We start from the raw sequence: 8,972 nt of genomic DNA on the forward strand, positions 1-8,972 counted from the left end.
TAAAGATTGGAGTCGCGCTGCCTCGGGTAATAGTTTCATCAGTCTGGGAAGCCATCTCTGATTTCATTGTTTGGACTTGAATAGTTTGGATGGCGTCACTCTGCTTTAGTTCTAAGCCAGCCAGCTTTGCTTCCTAATTGGCCTGGACGATGCCCAGTTTTGCTTCTGCTGCTGTTATGTACCCCTCCATAAAGATGAGTTTAGACTGAATTGTTGCTAGGATCGATGTGTTGTGTGTTTTGTGGCATCGTTAATAGCTTCATATAATTTACAGAAGGGTGTCGGAGCTATGGTGATAGCTGGCATGTTTGTTGTCCTGTCAGGCTTCTTTTTGGGTGACCCTTTATGGGGATCACCTGAAAGGTCCCTATATCGTCTGTTTTTCACTGGAGCATCTCTTAGGCCCATTGTTGAATCGGGGAAAGACAGATGAAGTTTCCACTGGGGGTGCCTTCTGTTGAACTGCCTTTGATCTTGTTGGTGTCAAGGGCTGTTCGTTGCTGCTTGAGCTTGAGCTCACATTGGCTGGATGGAGTGTCAATGATTCGCTGCCTCGGTGGTCTTTGTAAATGGATGTTTGCCCACGGTTGGGGGCTCATTAAATGCCCCGCAATGATCTCTTGATGTTGCTGTTCCACGATTTGTTGTATTGGAGTGGCCATTGGTTTGCTGATTTGCTCTCCGAGAGACTGTTGCTTCTTCGATAGCTTCAACATTTGTGGTATTAGAAGACAATGTTGACATTTTTGGCTCGATCAACTGATCTTGAATTTCTGGTTGCATGAGGACCTGGCGAGACATTTGCTGGCAAGACGCATGGCGTTGTGTTGGATGGTTGGCTAGGAACTGGTGTGGGAGGCGTAATGTTTGAATTGTCTGTTTTTCTTAGCTTTGGTGCTGGGAATGTTTTTTCCAGGACCTCCAAAATGTCTGCGTCTGGAGTTCAGACTCTACGGTTAGGTTACGTTTACATTGTTGTTTTTTAAAGAGGTTGAAGAAAGCACTCGAAATCGATGGGTTTGAGAAGGCTTGTTTCCGTGTGTTGTTTTTCTTGCCCAAATTCTGATTGTGTTTTCTGCCGTCTACTGGTATAGAGTTTTTTTTTCCTTTGGTTTTACTGCCATTGCCGGCTCTTAATAGTTGTTTTTCACTGGCCTTTCCCTCTTTTGTTTTTCCGTTTTGTTTTTAATCAGTTATTTTCCTTGGCCATGAAAGGGAGGAATTGTGTCCATTTTGTGGGAAGGTCTCTTGATCCGGACTTGAAGGGCCACCAGATTCTGTGAGCGTTCTTTAGGGTAGCTTGAGAAGGCGGGTGGCCAATGTAGGGCCAGCGCTGTCCTGTGGTAAGTCGTTGATAGGAGGCCGTGGACCCACCCTGCGCTGGTGATTCCGTCCAAGGGGGGCAGGCCGCCAACAGGTAGAGGTTTGCCGTGTAACAAAGCCGTTGCCTGGATTATTGTTGGGCTGGGCCGTTCTGAACTGTCAGAATTGTGGCCAGGATCGTGTCAGCTGTTGATGTCATTTATGCTTCCATTTGCAATGGGTTTGAGCATTGGCGACCCGACTGTGTCTGTGCAGCCTCTGGGGTCAAGCTGGCCAGAGAAAGGCCCCCCCCCAGGTTGTCCTCCGACGGCCTTGGCGGTCATCCTTCTCGCCGAAGTGGGACTCCGGCCCTGGCTACACCCAGACACAAACGCAGCCGCTGCAATGAACGCGGCTGCTGCTGAGACGGATAGCATGCACAAGAGTTCACCAACTTGCGGTAAATTCCCTAGATGTTTGGCCGGCTCCCCGGTTGAACCGGGACAGTCTCCAGCTGCCATAGACATTTGGATGTGGCCAAATCCTTCCTGGGGAAAAAGTTGCCGGAATGCATGTGTTCTTCGAGCTCCTCGCAGACAAGGATACTTCCGGGTTGAAAATAGAAGGGTGCAACGACGGGAGCGGAGTGTGTGGGGAGCTCATATTCCTCAGACGAGCCGAAGACGCTCCTCCAGCTCTCTTCACCGGAGAGGCTAAAGCTGTTTTCTCAGGACATGTTGCAGGGATAACGCTGCTCCGTAAGCAGCGGTTTGGCTCACTGTCAGGAGAGATAGGGGATACAGGGCTCGGAGGCTGGGCCTCGTCCATGGCACCCTGGCCACCTGCTGACTACAGGACCGCTCTACTCGGCGTCCTACTCCGCGTCCTGCTCTGCGGAAGGTTCGAGTGTTTTGTGGGTCCTCCCACAAACCATAGCAATGGAGGAGAGACTGGAAAGGCAAACAGCGGAGCGGGGACTGCTCTACTCGGCGTCCTATGCCGCGTTCCGCTACGCGGAAGGTTCGAGTGTTTTGTGGGTCCTCCCACAAACAATAGCAATGGAGGAGAGAAGAGCTGGTGGAAGCACCACTGGCAACTTTGTACGATCACTCGCCAGCGACAAACTCATAAAACCCTGTGCTTTCCCAGAAGTGATTGAAATGCTTTCCGTGTTTTGATATATTGACATGTATAGAACCTGTTTAACCTTTTTCCTTCCTTAAACCTTTCCTTTCTGCAACCTAGTGTGATACATAAATGCCATTACTGTCCTTGTGATGGAAGTCACGCCAGGGTGTAGCAATTTTGTATGAAGCATATCCAAAGATGATCCACTAACTTGCTCTGATTCTGAAAAGTAATTTTAAAGTATATTTACATTGTTACATGAATTGCCTTTCTAAAGAAAGCTTATTTAAAAATTGATGTTAATTAAATAAACAACTATTTATAACTGAAACCTTGAGTGTAAGTGTTACTTGGCTACTTGTATTTACAGATTTCATTTGTACAGCTCTACAGCTCAGTTATCCCTCTTGAGATAAGCCTGGCTGCTCAGTCGCACTGCCAACCTGTGTAGTTCAGACCTATACCAAAAGGTGGGCTTACCTAATACCAAGCAGATAAGTGTTGTGTAGTCTCACACAGTGGGACTACACCAATTCATACCACAAGTCAGCATAGAAATGTATTGATTGTGAGGGTGCTGGGTTCCTGCTTTTGACTGGGATGGCAAGGGATTCTCACCCAGTGGGTGCATGCGATGTTTAGGCCTCTTTCTTCCACTTTGGCCCAACATAGTCTCAGGCTTTATCCATGCCACATTGGGGCTTGTGAGGGTGATGGGTGCCTGCTTTTGACTGGGATGGCAAAGGATTCTGACGGGTGCATGCTATGTTTAGGCCTCTGGCTTCCACTATGGCCCAACATAGTCTCAAGCTGTAACCTTGCCATGGTGGGGGATCATTCAGCATAAGTGCAACTAAGCAAAAGCAGACTGACAATCTGTATTGGTGTGCATATCATCCTACAAACTTACTGTTCTGGAGTAATCAGGAAGTCCTCCCCAAATCATCAAGAACAAACCTGTTTCATGGCAATGCTCTTGAAGTAATCAGCAGGTCACCCCAGAATCATCCCCAAATCGTAAGGGACAAACGTGCACTCTCTTGAAGTGATCAGTAGGTCATCCTAAAAGCACCAGGAACAAAGTTTTCTAATATGGGGATGATGTTAGCATATTCATTAAGTCATCCTAAGCTCATCCCCAAATAATCACCCACCATTCTGAGATATTTGCTGATGACTTTAACAGCGTGATGACGTCTGATGATGTGGGAATGACTTCGAGTGTAGTTTGATGATCATCAGATGACCCCAGGATGGTCTCTAAAGTCCTCCTCTTAGACCAGGGTCACACTTGGTATGGTGCTACTAAGTAAGATTGGAACTCGCTCCCACTCGGTCTAAGAAAGGAAGAATCCCTGACAACCTGTAGGAAGCGCTAAAAACAAAGCTGTTCAACTAGACCGCCTTTGTGTCATGCATTGTCTCTAACACTTTCCCTCTGTAACCTGTAACACCTCTCTACAATGTAATCTACTGTTGTATACATCTACTCCTGCAATAATGTATAACCTGCACCAAGCGTATAACCTGTATAACGTGCACCAAGTGAATATCCTGTAACAGCGCCACGATGCCTCCGGGCCGCTTTATAAATCCAAATAAATAAATAAATCATGTCCTCTGTCAGAATAGTCACCCTGACAGTAAAATGTGTGCAAAGCATGAGATGTATATACAGCTTTGGATGGTTTCATTTTTTCAGTTAAAGGATGACTTTCAGATGCATTGCTGCTCCTGATGAAGCTGACAATACAGTGAAAGGGTTTGTGTAAAAAAAGAAAAAAAAAAATACAGCGAAAGGGATTGTGTAATGTCCATGCAAGTCTGCTTCCCTCTCTTCCCTTGTAAGCGAGAATGATATGATGCGCTCAATACACAAGTGATTCAGAGCGGACCAAGCAAAGGGAGGGGGAACAAGGGAGAATAAAAACAACGATCTTACTAGGCCCAGTGACATTAAGAACGCGCAAGTGCATGGAAAACAGGGGGGTGGGGGGGGGAGTGCAAGGAAGGGGGAGGAGTGGAGAGTGCGGCACAAAAGAGCACAAAATAAATAATAAGTGCAATAAGCAAATAAAAGCAATAAATAAAATAAATACACGTATAGGCAAGTGTGTAATTTGTCAGATAGGGTATATCTTATAAGTGCAGAAGGAAAATGGGGGACTGTATGGGTGAAGATACAGATCCCAGTGCAAGGGGTGGCTCGGGGCAGTTCAGGAGGATGAGCAGGTACCTGGGCCCGCAGGACAAAGGGTGGCCAGGAGCATGATGCTGGGGAGGGGCAAAGGCAGAAGCGAAGAGGAAGGTATTGAGGTGCTTCCGGAACCATAGATGGTTCTCCTCAAGTTTCAAGGTGGCTGGGGGGCTGTTCCAAAGGGAGGCCCCCGCCGAGGACCGATATCTATCCCCGGCTCGCTTCTTTGAAAAACGACTGACCCTGAGGGAGCTAGAAGTAGAGGAGCGAAGGGCTCGAGAGGGGAGGTATTTACAGAGGGATAGTTGAAGGTATTTTGGGAAGTCTGTCTCTGATGTGCGACAAGGTGAATGACTCTCCCGCTTGTGCTGAGCATTTCAGAAGTCACGCTGCATGTCCCAAGGGGCTTGCATTTGCTGCGCAAGTATCCAGACCAGCAGGAGGTCTGCCACACTGGGCGCAAGAAGCCTGGAAACCTGAAGGGCAGCTGAGTGTCCTAGTCCACACCAATCCAGAGCCAGCACTGCCTCTCTTTATGTATACAACGATTCCTGCAGTGTGGCCAGACTACTCACGCTCAGCATTTACAGTGGCCTCCACAGCATTTCCACATTTTCGCTGACAGACGGCTGGTCAACCACACCCTTCTACAACATTTTCTGACCGCCTGAAGGTACTAAACACTACAACCACAGGAGGTGAGGTCACAGCCAAAAGTTACACGCTTTATTCTGCACACCACCACCATGTCTGATAATGAGGCAGACAGCAGGTCATCGAGCCAAGCCTCTGCCCCCCAGCATCCGGACATTCCGCCAGAAATGAAAGCAGCCATGAGTCTTTACAATAACAGGCGGTTCTGCCCTTTTGATATAACTGAGTCAAGCACACCGATGGACCAGATGGCTCAAAGAGCTAAAGATCTACATTGATGCCACTCGGGTGATGGAAGAACACCGGCTCAGTGGCATTTTGATGCATTCCTTAGGACCAGTGGTGCGAGACATTGTGTTTGAAATGCTAGAAAGCACAAACACATTTTAGGGCATTATTACCTCGCTAAATAACTATTTTGCCCCTCTAAGGAACAAGATTTCATGTGGTCCCCAGAATGTGAGGATGCATTCCAGGGAATCAAGAAACGCATTGCATCCGCATCCTGCATGGCCTATTACGACCCTGACCTGTAAACGGAACTCACTGTTGATGCAAGCCCCATACGACTAGGGGCCAGTCTTAGTCAAACAGAATTCAACATTGTCTGCTCGCCACATCGTGGCGTATGCTAGCTGCAGTCTATCACCTGCCAGGTGTGCCTACTCGCAGCCCGAAAAAGAAAGTCTTGCAGTGGTGTGGGCATGTGAGCACTATCATCTGTTTCTCTACGGACGAGGGATCCGCCGTCGTCACCGACCATCAAGCACTTACCACCATCTATGGCAAACCAACGGCAAAGATGCCCCCTTGCATTGCAATACTCCTTCCAAACTCTACATCGCCCAGGGAAGGACAGTAATCATGCTGATTTCCTATCAAGACATCCGCTGCCCACACAAGAAGAGACCCAATCCACAAAAGCTGATCAATATATCAAGTATCGGGAGGATATCTCAGTGGCAACGTGCTCGCCTTGGAAGAAAGACGACGCGAAACAACACAGGTTCGATCCCCAGGTCCGCGATTAGAAACCTCTGGGTATTTAAGCACGTTATAAATATGCAACTAAGACAACAAAAAAAACAAATAATTCTGTAACGGTGCCTCAATGCTCTCGGGCTGTGTGAGCGCTTTAAAGAAAATACAAAAAAAAAAAGTAAAGTACATTGACAGCAACGCACTACCTAAATCGCTCACTCTTTCTGAGCTGCTCCACGGCATGGAGCAAGACCCAGTACTCATGGCAGTGAAATACAGCATATCCTTGGGGAGATGGCATGACTGGAAGAAAAGGGAAAGGCCCCGATCTGAGATGGAACAAACGCTGTTTCAGACATTCCACTTACTAAAACAATCTCTGTCCATATACTCGGATGGATGGTCTACTGCTGAAGGAAGATCGGATTGTCATCCCAGCAGGATTGCAGGAAAGAGTCATTGCCATGGCACATACGGGACACGGAGGAATCGTGTCCATCAAGAGGCAACTTAGGACCAAAGTGTTGTTTCCACAGATGGACACAAAAATCGAAAGGATTCTTAGACCCTGCATCCCTTGCAAAGCCGCTGCACCACGCACATTCCCATAACCACTCAAAATGACTACAATGCCAATGGGACGAAGTGTCTGTTGATATGTTCGGACCTATGCCAAATGGCAAGTATGCATTTGTCATCATCGATGAGATGTCAAGGTTCCCGGAAGTACACCTCATACATTCAACAGCAGCACACGCAGTCATCCCGGCCCTGGTCAAAACATTTGCTGAGTATGGCATTCCTACCGTTGTAAAGTCAGACAATGGCCCACCGTTCAGTGGACATGACTTCGCAATGTTTGCCGAACACTTGGGGTTTCACCACAGTAACATCACCCCTTTGTGGCCACAGGCAAATGGTACAGATGAAAGGTTTATGGCCAAACTAAAGAGAATACTACAAATATGCTCCATAACAAAAGGGTCATTCATGCAAGCCATCTGCACCCTTCTTGGAGACTATTGAAAAACACTGCACAGCTCCACAGGGGTGTGCCCATTGGAACTGATGTTTGGCAGAGCGATAAAGACCACCTTCCCACAAACCACCGACAATGAAGTGACAAAGGGTGCAAGCGCAAGAGCCAGAGACCAAGACAAAGCAAGGAGAAAATGAAGCAATACGCTGACGGCAGAAGAAAAGCGAAAGACTCTGGGATCAGCATAGGAGACCAAGTGCTGGTCCGACAATCGCAAGGCTCCAAGAAGACGCCGGCTTTGAGCCTATGACCGTGACACAAGTCAAAGGATCCATGGTGACAGCAGCAAGTCAACTAGTACAGTTACCAGAAATTCATCCTTTTTCAAACAGACTGACAGCCCTGCATCCCAAAGCTATGAGGCACCAGCTATTACTGAAAACTCCTCTGACAATTGCTCAGACTTCGCGGATGGAGACGTATACACTGATGAGAATGCCTGTGACACAGAGAACCAGACCTCAGTAGTATGAAGTCCATCGAAAAGAACCATCCGAAGACCTTCCAGGTGGATTGAAGAGATGGAGTTAGAAGAGGATTTCCTGGTTTAAGTGGGGGGCGGAGGGTGTAACGTCCTCTGTCTATGGACATGCTTACACAAGTCCGCTTTCCCTCTCTTTGCTTGTAAGCAAGAAGGCGGGGTTACCGCCAAAAGGAAAGCCACTGCCAGTCTGAAAAGAAGTTGAACCTGACACGTGTGAATCTGTCATCTCTGATGTTTCATTAATGAATACGTATAAACTACCACAGTTTGGTCCTTGTGTCTATACAGAACTGCACTCCAGCAAGACAGTTCTTGCCAGAGCTGAACTCTTGTCTTGTTCTGGCCCAATTCCTCCACAGCTAAAATGTACAGGGTGTATTAGTATGTGGACAGTATGAGAATACAGTGAGAACCATACGCCCTCAAAAAGTTAACATCCTCACATACTTGGCCTAGTTTCCCAGTTCCATGCAAAACACTTCAAGCTAGTCCAGATGTGTGTTTCCAATTCATGCTGGAACTTGTAATTTTGATTTTTCCCGTTGTAAGAATGGGTCTGCAATTCCCATCATACAGTGGGATAAACAGAACGGGCTCGAGGAATCGCGCATGGAAGAGGGCAACTTGGCAGCTATCTCCTCACAGAAAAGATCCATGTAGTCTGTGTGCATATTTGAAGGCTGGCGGAGAGATATGTCAGCGAGTTTGTGTGGACAGATGTGTTTTGTCAGTAGTGGCAGCCCTTGGAGAGCAGAGTACAGGGCAAGAGACTGGCTCATCGGATGCCTGATAACCTTTCAAAGCCAGAGTCTCCATAGAGGGCACTGTGGCTACTGGGTGAATATTTTATGTTTTCTATAAGCACTGAGTACACTTCATTCCAAATAGGACACCACCACATCATCATTACTGATATGATGCAGCTGAGCCTCAACAAGCCACAACTGGTTGGCACAAATTGTACAAGACCAGAAGGCCTGCGTGGCTGTAACACAAACCCTGGGTTGGAGTATTGCCATATGCAGTGACACAGTAAGTTACACGTCTCATTGGAAGATGGGGCTGGTTTCCCTTGAAAACCGGAGGGTATGTCGCTTAGGACATCCGTTACCAGGCAGTGGCTGGTTACTTAAGATGGTGCAATCTGCCATGGCCAGGGTGTCTGTAACACGGTATGGAATCCTGGA

Source organism: Ambystoma mexicanum, chromosome 12, assembly GCF_040938575.1.
Source record: "Ambystoma mexicanum isolate Mex_15411 chromosome 12, UKY_AmexF1_1, whole genome shotgun sequence".
Classification (NCBI taxonomy): Eukaryota; Metazoa; Chordata; class Amphibia; order Caudata; family Ambystomatidae; genus Ambystoma; species Ambystoma mexicanum.